Source organism: Salmo salar, chromosome ssa19, assembly GCF_905237065.1.
Source record: "Salmo salar chromosome ssa19, Ssal_v3.1, whole genome shotgun sequence".
NCBI lineage: Eukaryota > Metazoa > Chordata > Actinopteri > Salmoniformes > Salmonidae > Salmo > Salmo salar.
In genome coordinates, this window is record NC_059460.1 from 68,270,659 (window position 1) to 68,286,722 (window position 16,064).

Below are 16,064 nucleotides of genomic sequence, written 5' to 3' on the forward strand. Positions count from 1 at the left end.
CACAACATTTTGAACAGAAATGCAATGGTTCATTGGATCAGTCTAAAACTTTGCACATACACTGATGTTATCAATTGGCCAAAATCTAAATTGCACCTGGGCTGGAATAATACATTATGGCCTTTCTCTTGCATTTCAAAGATGATGGTACAAAAATACAAAAGAATGGTTGTTTTTTTCTTTGTATTATCTTTTGCCAGATGTATTGTGTTTATATTCTACTACATTCATTTCACATTTCCATAAACTTCAAAGTGTTTCCTTTCAAATGGTACCAAGAATATGCATATCCTTGCTTCAGGGCCTGAGCTACAGGCAGTTAGATTTGGGTATGTCATTTTAGGTGAAAATTGAAAAAAGGGGCTAATCCTTAAGAGGTTTTAAGATATAAACTGAACGTTTTAATAGCTTGCTTAGTTCAAATTGAAATGCACATTTTTTCAACATAAATAGTGAGGCGATTTTGATGTATTACTTTGTCTGTTGCCTAAATGGTCTGCTGGAATAACATATTGAGAATGGAGTCATATTTAAATAACTGAATCAAATAAGGGACAGTGACCTACATCTAATGAGGTCTAATAATAGTGGATAGGCAATTGCGATAGAGCTGTGACCATGATCATGATAAAACAAGGCTACAACAGCAATGGATCAAAGTTATGGGTGGTAAGATGCTGTAGTATTGTGCCCACCAGAATGTGTTTTTTTCTTTATGGATTGACTGTTGTATTTCATAAATCTGGATCATTACATGACACTTTTAAAGTCTTGGACATTTCATAAGTGTGAAGCCAAAAGAGAAGAGAAAGTTGTCAAGTTTATTTGTAACCTTACAATAGAGTTAAGCGCAGAATGTTGTTGAGAATGGGTTACATTTTTTCCTACTGTTAAAAATAGAAGTTTCCATGTTTTAGTCCGCTGGTGAAAGGGAGTCGTGCTCGTTGGGCTATATTGGGCTGTAAGGGTTGCAGTGGGACATTTGCAGTAGAAGTCTGAATAGTTTAATCGGAAACGTTCTTTGATAATTTCTGATTACTGTTGCTGGGTTTTATAGTTTAGGTAACACCGGAGAATTTGAGCAGGAAGTTAATTTATTCTAACATTATCTGTTTCCATTATGTGGAACAATGTCCAGTCATTAAAGTGAATTGCAGTTTGAGTTTATTTTTATTTTTACATGAATCAATGTTTCAGTAAAAGTGCAGGTTTTAGCCAGCCGGCTCATTTTAAACAAAATTTACATGTAGCACAAAAGGCAACAAAACAAAATATATAAAAGCTACAGACAACATGAAAAGTGGCAATACACAGCTAGGGATTATGTTCACTAGTCTGATTTGCCTTGAGCTAGAGATGCTAGTTCTAGGTCCCAAGAAACATAGAGATCTTCTGTTGGATCTGACAATTAATCTTGATGGTTATACAGTCATCTCAAATAAAACTGTGAATGACCTCGGCGTTACTCTGGACCCTGATCTCTCTTTTGACAAACATATCAAGAATATTTCAAGGACAGCTTTTTTCCATCTTCGTAACATTGCAAAAATCAGAAACTTTCTGTCCAAAAATGATGCAGAATAATGTATCCATGCTTTTGTCACTTCTAGATTAGACTACTGCAATGCTCTAATTTCCGGCTACCCGGATAAAGCACTAAATAAACTTCAGTTAGTGCTAAACACGGATGCCAGAATCTTGACTAGAACCAAAAAATGTGATCATATTACTCCAGTGCTAGCCTCTCTACACTGGCTTCCTGTTAAGTCTAGGGCTGATTTCAAGGTTTTACTGCTAACCTACAAAGCATTACATGGACTTGCTCCTACCTATCTTTCCGATTTGGTCCTGCCGTACATACCTACACGTACGCTACGGTCACAAGACGCAGGCCTCCTTACTGTACCTAGAATTTCTAAGCAAACAGCTGGAGGCAGCGCTTTCTCCAATAGAGCTACATTTTGCTGGAATGGTCTGCCTATCCACGTGAGTGCTGTTTTGGACTCTCTCTCTACCGCACCTGCTGTCTCTAACTCTGAATGATCGGCTATGAAAAGCCAACTGATATTTACTCCGGAGCTGCTGTCCTGTTGCACCCTCTACAACCACTGTGATTATTATTATCTGAACCTGCTGGTCATCTATGAACGTTTGAACATCTTGGCCATGTTCTGTTATAATCTCCACTCAGCACAACCAGAAGAAGACTGGCCACCCTTCAGAGCCTGGTTCCTCTCTAGGTTTGTTCCTAGGTTCTGGCCTTTCTAGGGAGTTTTTCCAAGCCATCGTGCTTCTACATCTGCATTGCTTGATGTTTGGGGTTTTAGGCTGGGTTTCTGTACAGCACTTTGTGACATTGGCTGATGTAAAAAGGGCTTTATAAATACATTTGATTGATTGATTGATAGCCATGTCTTCATGTTTTCTGTGAAGGTGTGATAGGTGGTACAGTTGTGTGTGTCTGATGGCAGTGTATTCCAGACATGGGAAGCTCTCACAGAGAAAGCAGATTGACTAAATGTGCTTTTCCTTAAGGGAACTATACAGTCACCTCTCATGGCAGACCTTGTGGATCTGCTGCCATAGGTTTGGGTTTTCTGTTTAACAAAAGTACTGAATGTAAGGGGGAGCTAGGCCATTTCGGATCTTGAATACAAAACATCCGTCGGTGTATTGCACAAGATATTTCCAACTCAGGAGCGGCAGGTAGCCTAGTGATTAGAGCGTTGGACTTGTAACTGAAAGGTTGCAAGATCGAATCTCTGAGCTGAAAAGGTAAAACTCTGTCGTTCTGCCCCTGAACAAGGCAGTTAATCCACTGTTCTTAGGCTGTCATTGAAAATAAGAATTTGTTCTTAACTGACTTGCCTAGTAAAATAAAAAAAGGAGCTCATGCTATCTGAGGATGTAACAGTGATGATGGCTATTGGGCTTTCTATCAAGCACTTTGAAAGCCTGTTTGTAGACAGACTGAATGGGTTTTAATGTTGTACAGCAAGCTTGGGCCCAACTAGTCAACCAGAATATTTATTAAGGGAGATGCAGGAGACCACGTCTCAAATTTCTTTTAATAGATGCCTGGGATCAAATATCACTGATTCCTTATGCAGAGAAATTGAAAACATTTGAGACAGAAAAAAAGAATTACACTTAGTAACGATACCAGGATAATGTTATTGTCACGTCCTGACCAGTAATGGGGGTTATTTGTTATTGTAGTTTGGTCAGGACGTGGCAGTGGGTATTTGTTTTATGTGGTTCGGGCTGATTGTGTTAGTTGTAGGGTGTTTGATTTAGTTTTCTGGGTTTTGGGCACTGTTCTATGTTTATGTATTTCTATGTTCAGTTAATTGGGGGTTGAACCCTCAATTGGAGGCAGGTGTTTTCTCATTGCCTCTGAGGGTTCTATAAATAGGTATGTGTTTGTTTTAGTATTTGTGGGAGATTGTGCTGTGTATAGCTTTGTGCCTTACCGGCCTGTTATTAGTCGTTGTGTTTTTTTGTGTACGTGTCGTTTTGGTTTACCTTCGTGTCCATTTAATAAAGAAGATGAGAGCACATATTCCTGCTGCGTTTTGGTCCACTTTACCCTACGACAACCGTAACAGTTATGTGGTTATGGAAAAGAGAGACTGGTCATATAATATAAAGAAACAATAAATGATTTGAGGGAGTACAGCGGACTTATTATTATGTTTTGCTTGTAGTTAAAACCTTGGGTTGCTGATGAAGATGTCGTATTGTGGATATTGGTCATGTTCTCTCTTTGAAATGTTTCCCAGGGCTATGGTCTTACGGAGAGCAGTGAGAGCGATTGAAGCCGTAAACGATTAGGCCTAGCTATTTTTTTTATTTTACCTTAAGTTTTGCAAATGCCCACACACAACACACTTGTTATGACTATGTGTTTGTGTTTTTAAAATACTATGTTTGATTTATGTGAGTGTTCTATTTCATTTGGGTTTAGTAAGGTTTCCATTTGTATTCGTGCCAAGGTATCTTAAAGGGGCACACACACACACATGGAATTTTCAGAAGTTTTAATTTTCTGAGTTTCAATTGAACATGTGAATTATTTTGATAAAACATGTACAGTTGAAGTCGTATATTTTCATACACCTTAGCCAAATACATTTAAACTCAGTTTTTCACAATTCCTGACATTTAGTCCAAATAAAATTCCCTGTCTTAGGTCAGTTAGGATCATGACTTTATTTTAAGAATGTGAAATGTCAGAATAATACTAGAGAATTATTTATTTCAGCTTTTATTTCTTTCATCACATTCGCATGGGGGGGAAGTTTGCATACACTCAAATAGTATTTGGTAGCATTGCCTTTAAAATGTTTAACTTGGGTCAAACGTTTCAGGTAGGCTTCCACAAGCTTCCCACAATAAGATCGGTGAATTTTGGCCCATTCCTCCTGACAGAGCTGGTGTAACTGAGTCAGGCTTATAGGCCTCCTTGCTCGCACACGCTTTTTCAGTTCTGCCCACAAATTTTCTATAGGATTGAGGTCAGGGCTTTGTGATGGCCACTCCAATACCTTGACTTTGTTGTACTAAATCTATTTTGCCACAACTTTGGAAGTATGCTTGAGGTCATTGTCCATTTGGATGACTCATGTACGACTAAATTTTAACTTCCTGATTGATGTCAAAGATGTTGCTTCAATATATCCACATAATGTTCCTTTCTCATGATGCCATCTATTTTGTGAAGTGCACCCATCCCTCCTGCAGCAAAGCACCCCCACAACATGATGCTGCCACCCCGTGCTTCACAGTTGGGATGGTGTTCTTCAGCTTGCAAGCATCCCCCTTTATTCTCCAAACATAAGGATGGTCGTTATGGCCTAACAGTTCTATTTTTGTTTCATCAGACGAGAGGACATTTCTCCAAAAAGCACAATCTTTATCCCCATGTGCAGTTGCAAACCGTAGTCTGGCTTTTTTAAGGCGGTTTTGGAGCAGTGGCTTCTTCCTTGCTGAGTTTTCAGGTTATGTCAATTTAGCACTCGTTTTACTGTGGATATACACTTCTGTACCTGTTTCCTCCAGCATCTTCACAAGGTCCTTTTTGTTGTTCTGGGATTGATTTGCACTTTTCACACCAAAGTACATTCATCTCTAGGAGACAGAACGCGTCTCCTTCCTGAGCGGTATGATGGCTGCGTTGTCCCATGGCGTTTATACTTGTGTACTATTGTTTGTACAGATGAACGTGGTACCTTCAGGCATTTGGAAATTGCTCCCAAGGATGAACCAGACTTGTGGAGGTCTCTGATTTCTTTTGATTTTCCCATGATGTCAAGCAAAGAGGCACTGAGTTTGAAGGTAGGCCTTGAAATACATCCACAGGTACACCTCAAATTGACTCAAATGATGTCAATTAGCCTATCAGAAGCTTCTAAAGCCATGACATCATTTTCTGGAAATTTCCAAGCTGTTTAAAGACACAGTCAACTTATTGTATGAAAACTTCTGACCCACTGGAATTGTGCTTAACTGAAATAATCTGTCTGTAAACAATTGTTGGAAAAATGACTTGTGTCATGCACAAAGTAGATGTCCTAACCAACTTGCCAAAACAATAATTTGTTAACAAGAAATGTGTGGAGCTGTTGAAAAACGAGTTTTAATGACAACCTGTGTATGTAAACTTCCGATTTCAACAGTATGAACAGAAGGACCATTTTGGAGAGATGTGTAGGAGCATGTCCATTTAACGCTTTACGGGTTAGCAGTAAAACCTTGAAATCAGCCATAACCTTAACAGAAAGCCAGTGTAGAGAGGCTAGCACTGGAGTAATATGACACATATTTTGGGTTCTAGTTAACTTCTTTGGGATAGGTGGCAGTATTTTCACGGCCGGATAAAAACGTACCCGATTTAAACTGGTTATTACTCCTGCCCAGAAACTACTCCTGCCTAGAATATGCATATAATTAGTAGATTCGGATAGAAAACACTCTAAAGTTTCTAAAACAGTTTTAATGGTGTCTGTGAGTATAACAGAACTCATAAGGCAGGCCAAAACCTGAGAAGATTCCATACAGGAAGTGCCCTGTCTGACAATTTGTTGTCCTTCTGTTGCATCTCTATCGAAAATACAGCATCTGTGCTGTAACGTGACATTTTCTAAGGCTTCCATTGGCTCTCTAAAGCCGGCAGAAAGTGGAATGGGGTGTCTGCTGTCTCTGGGCGAAGAACAGCAGGAGAGTTTGTAAGTGGTCAGCCAGTGAGACTGGAGATGCACAGTCACGAGACGACTCCATTTTTTTTATTTCAGCCTTTGAATGAATACAACATTGCCCGGTTGGAATATTATCGCTACTTTACGAGAAAAATAGCATAAAAATTGATTTTAAACAGCGTTTGACATGCTTCTAAGTACGGAAATTGAATATTTCGATTTTTTTTTGTCACGAAATGCACTCGCGCATCACCCTTCGGATAGTGACCTGAACGCACGAACAAAACGGAGCTATTTGAATATAACTATGGATTATTTGGAACCAAAACAACATTTGTTGTAGAAGTCCTGGGAGTGCATTCTGACGAAGAACAGCAAAGGTAATCCAATGTTTCTAATAGTAATTCTGAGTTTAGGTAGCCCCAAACTTGGTGGGTGTCAAAATAGCTAGCCGTGATGGCCGAGCTTTCTACTCAGAATATTGCAAAATGTACTTTCACCGAAAAGCTATTTTAAAACCTGACAACGCGATTGCATAAAGGAGTTCTGTATCTATAATTCTTAAAATAATTGTTATGTGTTTTGTGAACATTTATCGTGAGTAATTTAGTAAATTCACCGGAAGTTTTCGGTGGGTATGCTAGTTCTGAACATCACATGCTAATGTAAAAAGCTGTTTTTTGATATAAATATGAACTTGATTGAACAAAACATGCATGTATTGTATACCTAATGTCCTAGGAGTGTCATCTGATGAAGATCATCAAAGGTTAGTGCTGCATTTAGCTGTGGTTTGGGTTTATGTGACATATATGCTTGCTTGGAAAATGGCTGTGTGATTATTTGTGTCTATGTACTCTCCTAACATAATCTAACGAATTCGTCCCACCTACGTAACAGCCACTGCTATCCTGTGGCGCGATTTTCAAAACCTTAAAAATCCTATTACTTCAATTTCTCAAACATATGACTATTTTACAGCCATTTAAAGATAAGACTCTCGTTAATCTAACCACACTGTCCGATTTCAAAAAGGCTTTACAACGAAAGCAAAACATTAGATTATGTCAGCAGAGTACCAAGCCAGAAATAATCAGACACCCATTTTTCAAGCCAGCATATAATGTCACCAAAACCCAGAAGACAGCTAAATGCAGCACTCACCTTTGATGATCTTCATCAGATGACAACCCTAGGACATTATGTTATACAATACATGCATGTTTTGTTCAATCAAGTTCATATTTATATCAAAAACCAGCTTTTTACATTAGCATGTGACGTTCAGAACTAGCATACCCCCGCAAACTTCCGGGGAATTCGCTAACATTTTACTAAATTACTCACGATAAACGTTCACAAAAAGCATAACAATTATTTTAAGAATTATAGATACAGACCTCCTCTATGCACCCATTTTAAAATACTGAGCACATTTTGCAATATTCTAAGTACATAGCCCAGGCATCACGGGCTCGCTATTTAGACACCCGGCAAGTTTAGCACTCACCATAATCATATTTACTATTATAAAAATTTCATTACCTTTTGTTGTCTTCGTCAGAATACACACCCAGGACTGCTACTTCAATAACAAATGTTGGTTTGGTCCAAAATAATCCATCGTTATATCCGAATAGCGGCGTTTTGTTACGTGCGTTCCAGACACTATCCGAAATAGTAAAGAAGTGTCACGCGCATGGCGCAATTCGTGACAATAAAATTCTAAGTATTCCATTACCGTACTTCGAAGCATGTCAACCGCTGTTTAAAATCAATTTTTACGACATTTTTCTCGTAGAAAAGCGATAATATTCCGACAGGGAATCTCCTTTTCGGCAAACAGAGGAAAAAATCCCAAAGGCGGGGGCGGTCGGGGTCACGCGCATAAGCTAGTGTCTCTTGATCGGCCACTTGAGAAAGGCGATAATGTGTTTCAGCCTGGGGCTGGAATGACGACATTCTGTTTTTTCCCGGGCTCTGAGCGCCTATGGACGACGTGGGAAGTGTCACGTTAGAGCAGAGATCCTTAGTAAATGATAGAGATGGAAAAGAAGTTCAACAAATGGTCAGACAGGCCACTTCCTGTAAAGGAATCTCTCAGGTTTTGACCTGCCATTTGAGTTCTGTTATACTCACAGACACCATTCAAACAGTCTTAGAAAATTTAGGGTGTTTTCTATCCATATGTAATAAGTATATGCATATTCTAGTTACTGAGTAGGAGTGGTAACCAGATTAAATCGGGTATGTTTTTTATCCAGCCGTGTCAATGCTGCCCCCTAGCCCTAACAGGTTAACCGGTCTCTTCCCCTTCATTTACACTGATTGAAGTGGATTTAACAAGTGACATCAATAAGGGATCATAGCTTTCACCTGAATTCACCTGGTCAGTTTATGTCATGGAAAGAGCAGGTGTCCTTAATGTTTTGCACACTCAGTGTTTATAGTGCAATCGGAAAGTATTCAGACCCCTTGACTTTTTCCACATTTTGTTACTTTACAGCCTTATTCTAAAATTGATTAAAAAATAATAAAAATCCTCAGCGTTTTTGCAAATGTATAAAAAAATACCCGTAAATATCACATTTACATAACTATTTAGACCCTTTTCTCAGTACTTTGTTGAAGCAGTGACTACAGCCTCAAGTGTTCTTGGGTATGACGCTACTGTAGGGATGGTGCCAGGTTTCCTCCAGACTTGACGTTTGGCATTCAGGCCAAATAGTTCAATCTTGGTTTCATCTGACCAGAGAATCTTTTTTCTCATGGTCTGAGAGTCTTTAGGTGCCTTTTGGCAAACTCCAAGTGGGCTGCAATGTGCCTTTTACTGAGGAGTGGCTTCCGTATGGCCAATCTGCCATAAAGGCCTGATCGGTGGAGTGCTGCAGAGATGGTTGTCATTCTGGAAGGTTCTCCCATCTCCACAGAGGAACTCTGGAGCTCTGTCAGAGTGACCATCGGGTTCTTAGTAACCTCCCTGAACAAGGCCCTTAGGACACCGTGAGGGATACCGTGGAGTTGTCAACCACGATGGAGAGGTCTTAGAGTGGGCAGGCCTTCCCAGGGAAAAAGTGCAGCTCCGTTTTCTCGAGCTTGAGGTGGTGAGGCCGAGATCCAAGCTGAGATGTCTGCCATGCACGCTGACATGTGTGTCACCACCTGGGTGTCAGAAGTGGGGAAGGAGAAGAGTAGTTGAGTGTCATCCACATAGCAATGGTAGGAGAGACCATGTGAGGGTATGACAGAGCTGAGTGATTTCGTGTAAAGAGAAAAGAAGAGGGGGCCTAGAACCGAGCTCTGGGAGGACACCAGTAGTGAGAGCACTTGGATAGATCTATGGCAATGAGAACGGAGGAAAGAGAGTCAGCTTTGGCGGAGAGGAGAGCCTCTGTGACACAGAGGAGAGAGGTCTCAGTTGAGTGAGCCGCCTTAAAGCCTGACTGGTTAGGATCAAGAAGATCGTTCTTGGAGAGATAATGAGAGAGTTGGTCAGAGACAGTATGCTCAAGTTTTTTGGAAAGCAAAGAAAGAAGCGATACCGGTCTATAGTCTTTGATGTTAGAGAGGTCGAGTAATGATTTCTTGAGGAGGCCTTCTTGAAGTCAGACGGGATGCAGCCAGTGGTCAGGGATGAGTTGATGAGTAAAGTGAGAAATGGGAGAAGGTTCCCAGAGATGGTCTGGAGAAGGACGGAGGGGATGGGGTCAAGTGGGCAGGTTTTTGGGCTTCCGGACATCACTAGTCGCAGGATTTGGAGATAGGGGAGAAAGAGGTCAAGGCTAGTTCCGTGTGAGTGGGACCAATGGACTCAGTAGGCTGAGTGAATGAGGAGCGGATGTCGTCAACTTTTTTTTCAAAGTGGTTGACAAAGTCATCCACAGAGAGGGAGGAGGGGGGGGGGAGAAAGTGGAGGATTAAGGAGGGAGGAGAAAGTGGATTAGAGTTTCCTAAGGTTGGAGGCAGAAGCTTGAAATGACACCTCCCACTGCATTAAATACCTACAAAGCCATTTGCTAACACCAATCCTACAAACCTATAAAAAGAGACTATCAAATGTACCAGCGCTCTCTCCCTTCCGGGGTGGGAACCCCGTCGACTGTCTCTTTCCTCACCAGTGACCATCTCCTGCAGCCACGTGTCCTCGTCTCTCGCCAGCCCAGCAGATCCAATAGACCAACTCCTGATTATGATGGGCTTGTCTTCCGGCAATCGAGAGATGAGACGTGAGTGAGGAGGCATTCCTGAAGGACGGATACTTCGAAGAGCAATCTGAACAGGCGAGTAACAGTCAAAACACTCAGCCTATGTATGCTAATGGTAAATTCTAGCGATGAACAAACAGTATTCCACTCAGCGTCATTCACCAAAGATTTCCCTCCACTTGTTTGTTTCAACACCTGGGCCCGAGAAAGCCCATGGCTTTAGTAAAGCACAGACTGGAGTCCGCGAATTGAACTATTCTCTATCCGCTCTCAACTGAATGGACTGCATTACTACCCATTCCCCACTCAGGCTGATACAGTCACAAATGGAGGAATCTCACAACTAAAGTAAACCCCGGACTGGTGTCCGCAAACGGAACTATTCTCTATCCGTTCCCAAAGGGCTGGACTGAGTTACTACCCACTCCCACACTCCAACCGCTACAGTCGCAAATCCCGGGATGGAGAACACTGGACTGGGTGACTCGCGCAACACTTGAGTGCTATTTTAAAATAAATTTGACCTTGCTATTTGTATAATAAAAATGTTAAATCTTGTACTTACCTCTGACCCTCTGGTGTCTGTGTTGGTGTGGCCTGTGATCCTAGAACCTGTAAGGGAAGAAATATGTTTAGTAATTAGTACAAACCTGTGACATGTACTGAGACCAACTGTAAAAATGACACACTGTCGATGAAATTTACAGTGCATTGCAAAGTATTCATCCCCCTTGGCATTTTTCCTATTTTGTTACATTACAACCTGTAATTTAAATTGATTTTTATTTGTATTTCATGTAATGGACATACACATAATAGTCCAAAGGGTGAAGAGAAATGAAAAAAATTACTTGTTTAAAAAAAAATATATATATATTTAATTTTTTTACGCAAAAGTGATGCGTGCATATGTATTCACCCCCTTTGCTATGAAGCCCCTAAATAAGATCTGGTGCAACCAAATACCTTCAGAAGTAACATAATTAGTTAAAGTCCACCTGTGTGCAACCTAAGTGCCATATGATCTCACTATATATACACCTATTCTGAAAGGCCCCAGAGTCTGCAACACCACTAAGCAAGGGGCACCAGCAAGCAAGCGGCACCATGAAGACCAAGGAGCTCTCCAAACAGGTCAGGGACAAATTTGTGGAGAAGTACAGATCAGGGTTGGGTTATAAAAACATATCAGAAACTTTCAACATCCCATGGAGCACCGTTAAATCCCTTACTAAAAAATGGAAAGAATATGGCAACACAACAAACCTTCTAAAGGACCCCACCAAAACTCACGGACCAGGTAAGGAGGGCATTAATCAGAGAGGCAACCAAAAGACCAAAGATGACCCTGAAGGAGCTGCAAATCTCCACAGTGGAGTTTGGAGTATCTGTTCCATAGAACCACTTTTAGCCGTACACTCCACAGAGCTGGGCTTCACAGAAGAGTGGCCAGAAAAAAAGCCATTGCTTAAAGAAAAAGGCATGTGGGAGACTCCCCAAACATATGGAAGAAGGTACTCTGGTCAGATGAGACTAAAATGTAGCTTTTTGGACATCAAGGAAAATGCTATGTCTGGCGCAAACCCAACACCTCTCATCACCCTGAGAACAACATCCCCACAGTGAAGCATGGTGGTGGCAGCATCATGCTGTGGGGATGTTTTTCCATCGGCAGGGACTGGGAAACTGGTCAGAATTGAATGAATGATGGATGGCACTAAATACAGGGAAATTCTTGAGGGAACCTGTTTCAGTCTTCCAGAGGTTTGAGACTGGGACGGAGGTTAACCTCCAGCAGGGAAATGACCCTAAACATACTGCTAAAGCAACACTCAAGTGGTTTAAGGGGAAACATTTAAATGTCTTGGAATGGCCTTGTCAAATCCCAGACCTCAATCCAGTTGAGAATCTGTGGTATGACTTAAAGATTGCTGTACACCAGCGGAACCCATCCAATTTGAAGGAGCTGGAGCAGTTTGCCTTGAAGAATGGGCAAAAATCCCAGTGACTAGATGTGCCAAGTTTATAGAGACATACCCCAAGAGACTTGCAGCTGTAATTTCTGCAAAAGGTAGCTCTACAAAGTATTAACTTTGGGGGGGGGGGGGTGAATAGTTATGCAAGCTCAAGTTCTCCGTTTTTTTGTCTTAGTTCTTGTTTGTTTCACAATAAAAATATTTTGCATCTTCAAAGTGGAAGGCATGTTGTGTAAATCAAATGATTCAAACCCCCCCAAAAAATCTATTTCAATTCCAGGTTGTAAGGCAACAAAATAGGAAAAATGCCAAGGGCAGTGAATACTTTCGCAAGCCACTGTACCTGCCCTGCCTCACTCACTACTCATGCCACTTACACAAATACTTCTAACACAGTATACTCACACCCATTCCATAACACACTGCAAAAATAGTACGTTTGACATGTGAACACAACATCTAAGATACCACATTCATAAGCATATTATCATGTTTATTGGAAACACCCCAAATAAGAGGGCAGCTGTACTGATGTAGAACAACACAACACACACACACACACACACACACACACACCTTCACTGAGAACAGAGAGTTACACACACAAGTATCCTTCAGTTCTACCTTCTCATCTGACAGTGAGTCCATTGAAAAATATTCTAACATATCTAACCAGGTTAGAACTGACAAGAACAAATTCTATTTCAAATGTGGACGTGCAGTATACAATTGTTCAGTTGCATATTATATAATATAGTAAAATATATTGTATTAATATTCAGTGCCTTTGAAAAGTATTCAGACCCCTTGACTTTTTCCACATTTTGTTAATCATAATCCTCCACAATCTTCACACAATGCCCCATAATGACAAAGTGAAAACAGGTTTTTAGATTTATTTTTGCACATTAAATTAGAAAGACCTTATTTACATAAGTATTCACACCCTTTGCTATGAGTCTCAGAAGTGAACTCGGGTGCATTCTGTTTCCATTGATCATCCTTGAGATGTTTCTACAACTTGATTGGAGTCCACCTGTGGTAAATTCAATTGATTGGACATGATTTGGAAAGGCACACACCTGTCTATATAAGGTCCCACAGTTGACAGTGCATGTCAGAGCAAAAATCAAGCCATTAAGTTGAAGGAATTGTCTGTAGAGCGCAGAGACAGGATTGTGTTGAGGCCCAGATCTGGGGAAGGATAACAAAACATTTCTGCATCATTGAAGGTCCCCAAGAACACAGTGGCCTCCATCATTCTTAAATGTAAGAAGTTTCGAACCACCAAGACTCTTCCTAGAGCTGGCAGCCCGGCCAAACTGAGCAATCGGGGGAAAATGGCCTTGGTCAGGGACAACGACCCTAAGCACACAGCCAAGACAAAGCAGGAGTGAGTGTCTTCGGGACAAGTCTCTGAATGTCCTTGAGTGGCCCAGCCAGAGCACGGACTTGAACCTGTTCGAACATCTCTGGAGAGACCTGAAAATAGCTTTGCAGGAACGCTCCCCATCCAACCTGACAGAGCTTGAGAGGATCTGCGGAGAAGAATGGGAGAAACTCCCCAAGTACAGCTGGTAGTGTCATACCAAAGAAGACTCGAGGCTGTAATTGCTGTAAAGGGTCTGAAGAGTTATGTAAATGTGATATTTCCGTTTTTTTATTACCAAAAATGTCTAAAAACCTGTTTTTGCTCTGTCATTATGGGGTATTGTGTGTAGATTGATGGGGGGGAAAAGATTTAAACAATTTTAGAATAAGGCTGTAACGTAACAAAATGTGGAAAAAGTCAAGGGCTCTGAATACTTTCCGAAGGCGCTGTATATTATAAAATCACTAAGTATAGTTTCTATTAACATCCTCAAACTTTGAGGTTTCTCTCTGTTTTCAAAATGGCGTCTTGTTGATGTTGTAACACTAAAAGTTTCCTTAGCCACAAATGAAAGGTCTGTAGAGTCCCACTTATAAACAAAAGAAGCGCACATGTGCATATTTTTCCTATCTCTGTTCATGGATGATTTTCACACAGCGGCAGACAGTCCATTGTTGCACATAAAGTATATAAACAGGAAAACACATTTTCAAAGTGCTCTCAAGGCCAGACATGCTTATCCATATACAATAGTATATTTTTCAAAAATGATATTTTCATGCCTGGTCAATAATGATACTTATTTTTTTCTCCATAGATGGCTATTCAACATCAGTGTGGTTACCTTTTCAAAATTAAAAGAAATTTTAAAAAAAATACAAAATGCAGATTAGAAGTAATTTATAAATAAAATGTTGGTAAAACGAAGCAAACATAATTCTACTCTCATTAACAGCAATTTCACCCTTGAATATTTATCCACAATCACTACTTTTAGTTACCTATTTTTTTCCCCCAACATGATATATATTTTCAAGCCACAGACTTTAGTGCTGCAAATAATAAATGTTACATTAAGAAAATAAGTTCCAGTACTTTGTGGCTCCAACAGGCAGTCTATAGGTCTATACAACACTTCAACAATCCAAACACATTTCTGATATGTCATGACAATGCTCCCAGCAGCATCAAAGAATTGTAACTTGTGACTAAATGCTTTAGGTCTTAAAAGTCCTCAATCAAGGATACTCATACCTGCAAACACTGTTCAATGCAATCAGTGGTGCAAAGAAAAACTTGATGTTACAGAAAAGTTACAGACCTTTGTGCATTAGCTGGGTCAACTTTTAGGAGGGCTGATGACTAGCATCCAGATGTGCTCAGACCTCCACATGGAATGGCTTATGATGTCCACTGTTTAGCACCTATACACAGTCCTATCCATCATGGGACTTAAGGAAAGGCTCATGCCTAACTTGGTTAGCTTTGTGTTGTAATGTTATTGGACCAAAAGCAAAGTCCAAGTCCAACATGCTGGTGGACTCTTTCGACACACAATTAGACACACAGGCACACACATACACACACAATCTGGCACACAGGCACACCGTGCCTTGCAAACGTATTCATCCCCCTTGGCATTTTTCCTATTTGGCTGTATTACAACCTGTACTTTAAATGGATTTTTATTTTGATTTCATGTAATGGACATACACAAAATAGTCCAAATTGGTGAAGTGAAAAAAAAAGAAAACTTGTTTCAAAAGATTATAAAAAAAAAACTGAAAAGTGGTGCATGAATATATATTCAAACCCTTTGCTATGAAGCCCATAAATAAGATCTGGTGCAGCCAATTGCCTTCAGAAGTCACATAATTCATTGAATAAAGTCCACCTGTGTGCAATCTTAGTGTCACATGATGAGTCTGCAACAACACTAAGCAAGGGGCACCACCAAGACCAAGGAGCTCTCCAAACAGGTCAGGGACAAAGTTGTGGAGAAGTACAGATCAGGGTTGGGTTATAAAAAAATATCAGAAACTTTGAACATCCCACAGAGCGCCATTAAATCCATTATTAAAAAATGGAAAGAATATGGTACCACAAACCTGCCAAGAGAGGGCTGCCTACCAAAACTCACGGACCAGGCAAGGAGGGAATTAATCAGAGAGGCAACAAAGAGACCAAAGATAACCCTGAAGGAGCTGCAAATCTCCACAGCGGAGATTGGAGTATCTTTCCATAGAACCACCTTAAGCCGTACACTCCACAGAGCTGGGCTTTATGGAAGTGTGGCCAGAAAAAAAGCCATTGC